We start from the raw sequence: 3,836 nt of genomic DNA on the forward strand, positions 1-3,836 counted from the left end.
AGCACCCTAATCACCTGGCCATGCCGAGGCCATGTTAAAATGTAGTTCAAAATGCTAACAAATAAGAGCAGTGATGGCTAATTACTCAGGCCTACGAATTTAAACTTTATAAAAGTTGTTTTGGTTTTAATAAGTGTACATAATTCAGCTACGTAGATTTTGAAAATAATATTTATTTTTGTCTATCACGTAAGGATATTTTTTACAAATCTGGAAGAAAAAAACCCTCTTACTTAGACAAATTTACCATAAATATAACAAAATATGTTTGGGTCATTTACATAATCTTTTGTTGCCATAGCGACGAATAAATAATATTAAAAAGAAAAAAATAATGTCAAAGTGCTTTTTCTTTTCTTTGTTTGGACTTAAGCACAAAGCTACACAATGGGCTATCTGTGCTCTGCCCACCACGGGTATCGAAAACCGGTTTCTAGCGTTGAAAGTATGCAGACAAACCGCTATGCCACTTGGGGGGGGGGGCTGTCAAAGTGCACGCACAAACAAATACTATTCAGAAATAACACATCAAGAATCCATGCTTAGTATTATAGTTATTTATGCAATTTTGCAAAGGTTTTCTGGGCATTTTTAACATTAGTTATATTATTTATTTTAACAATAAGAGACTGAATTCGTATTTTTAGTCTGTAATATTTCAAGTCTGGCAACCATTTTCAATAATAATCTAGAGCACTTACTTTTTGGCTCTCATGCGTATTCTGGATGTTATCTCTGCAGTTCCTATATTTCAGTTGTTGGGTTCTGAATTAGCAGTTCCTGCAGCGTATTTACCTGAATTAATCTCATTGTTACCCATTAAAAAAAATTCCTTTCAGTTCTGTCATGAATTGGGTAGATTGTTTAATATTTTTGTTGATTGATATATATTTATAAGTTATTTTCTTTTGACGAAATTTTATTAACTTGTTTCACATTTTAGGTTTTTATACTTTTTGAAATTATGATTTCTTTCGAAGTCGTGACTAATACTTCAGAGGAAAGCTATTTTTAAGTTGATAAAAGTGAAAATATAAAACTTACTTAACTGGTTAGCTAGTTGTTTGTTAACTTACAATTCAAAAATAAACTCAACAGAAAGAAAGTTTACTATAAATTTATTTTATCGAGAATATCGTCGTTATATCTAATAAATAGCCCGCTTTATGAACTACTGTGTGTGTTATCTAAAAATCTAATTGTCTTTCAACATGCTACTGTAGAAACTTGAATATAAATTTATTTGGGCCCGGCATGGCCAGGTGGTTAAGGCGCTCGACTCGCACTTTGTGACGGTCAATCCCACTATTCGTTGGTAAAAGAGTAGCCCAAGAGTTGGTGGTGGGTGGTGATGACTAGCTGCCTTCCCTCTAGTCTTTCACTGCTAAATTAGGGACGGCTAGCGCAGATAGCCCTCGTGTAGCTTTGCGCGAAATTCACAAAACAAACAAACAAACAATAAATTTATTTGAGCTAAATTACCGTGGTATTTTCCCCGAAAAATACCCACTTTATGAACAAGTGTGTGTTTTATAAAAAATATTATTGCCTTTGAAGATTAATTTTCACTTCGCATGTTTTAAGATCACAATAAGTAAATTGTTTGTTATGACTTTCGCGTCAAGCTACACAAGGGCTATCTGCGCTAGCCGTTCCTAATTTAGAAGTGAAAGACTAGAGGGAATGCAGCTAGTCATCACCATCCATCGCCAACTCTTGAGCTGCTCTTTTACCGACGAATATTGGGATTGATTGTTACTTATAACGCCCCCACGCTTGAAAGGGCGAGCATGTTTGGTGGGACGGCGATTCGAACACGCGACCCGAAGATTGCGAGTCGAACGCCCTAACCTCCTGGCCATAGTATACCACAAATTAAGTTAGACACTATTATGCTTGCCCCTCCACGCTGGTTGAATTATAGAAAATTACCTTTTGTTCAAAATAAAAATATCTTTGGTTATGATATAATTTGTTAGAATGTTGAATTAAGAATTATAGTTATCTTTGAAAAACGAAAAGATGTTGGGTTTGGAAATAGGTATATCATAATTATTTAACACTGGAACATTTTTATTGATTTTCTTAAACTAATAAAAACTAGTACTTATCAGTTTGTTATACAAGTCAAATTATCAAGTACCATAATTGCAATGAATGTGTTCAACTCGAATAAACTGTTCTTTTGTAGAAATAATTACATATTTTTTATCAAAGTTTGTTAGAATAATTAACTGTGGTTGTTAAATTTAAAAAGGTACCTTAAAAAAATGGAATAATGACACATTTACACCAAATGTGTCCATATTTTCAGATTTACTAGCATTTCCTTAGATATTGTATATTAGTTGTTATGTTTTGAAAGTTAAGTGAATTTCTCCATTGATTTTTTTTCCTCTAGGTGTTTTTGTCTGCCACTCACAAACAAGTAAGCTTACGCTATACCCTCCTCATCAGCCAGTCATTTTACATCTGAATTTAAACAACTGTCAATAAAAAAAGTATAACTTTAAAAGTTTAAAGCAAAACGTTTATGTCTATTATACTCTAACATGCTTATTATGTATGCTGATTATTTATTAGCTTCTGTCTTAATATGTGTTTTTAAAGAAATAAGAATCCGTATGTGTTCTATGTTTATCACTTAGCAAAGACTGAATCTGCTGAAGTATACAGTGATCAGAGTTTACTTTAAAATAATTATATTTCACCAATCGATCTGTTCTACAGAGGATACATTTCAAATTGATGTTGTAAATTTGGTAGTGCTTATATTTCTGCATTATGTTCCCCTGCCAGTAGTTGCAGAATTAGCCCATAACAATCATGACTTTTAATGGGATTTAGATACAGCTTTTGAAGGCCCTCAGTATCCCAGCATCTATTATACTGGTGCCTATATCACCACATTTGTTAATTTTTAGTGTCAGTTGTCAACAGCACTGGAATCACTCGCAATGTAATAGTGGTATTTAATGTGATATTTGATGAAATACATTATACCAGTGCAAAACTTCCTTTGTATCTTTTTATGTTTGTAAACATGCAAAAAATAATAAATACTGGCATTTAATAAAGGTATATAAGCTTCTATATTTAAATACATAGCTTGTATACCTATAAATAACACAATGAATGCATTTAGAATTAAGAATTAATGATTCAATTATCAAACAAATAAGCCACACTTCTGGAACAAAATATTAGAACACAGACTAGGCCAGATAACTTGTATTGGCATTTTTAAGTGCCCTATTCAGTCGTACATAAAAGACTGTGTAGAACTGGAGAGTTTTGTTGTTGTTGTTGTTAATTTAGCAGACATACATGCTATTGTGTATATTACACTACAAATGATGTTTTGATTATCATGAGGTGTTAGTCTCCCTTCTTAATTGTTTATAATAAAGATAAATTCAGATTGCTTTACTTTACATGATGTATACCTAATAGTATGTTATTTCACAAAGTAATCCAGAATAACTCAGAAAGTCAACCCATGTTGTGGACTTTGTGCCATTTATTTTAATTGAAGATTAAGCCCAAACTTGCAAAAAATGTTGATTGCAAAGGTTTTATAGGATAAAGTGTCTGAAGGTGAATCTGTAAGTTTTTTTTTTCAACAATGTTACTCCATTAGAATTTTCTTTCAATCTTTCTTTTAGTTAGTGAGATAATAATTAGACATATAGTATCATGCACAGTCTAAGGAAGATATGAAGAAGCATTTAAGTGGAGACATAAAATTTCTACATTACATAGTTATTGTTACGTATATGCTTCTTTGTTAATTTTCGGTCTAAATTCTTTCCGAGGAACTTCGGCGATACAAGTCC

Source organism: Limulus polyphemus, unplaced genomic scaffold, assembly GCF_000517525.1.
Source record: "Limulus polyphemus unplaced genomic scaffold, Limulus_polyphemus-2.1.2 Scaffold32, whole genome shotgun sequence".
Taxonomy (NCBI): Eukaryota; Metazoa; Arthropoda; class Merostomata; order Xiphosura; family Limulidae; genus Limulus; species Limulus polyphemus.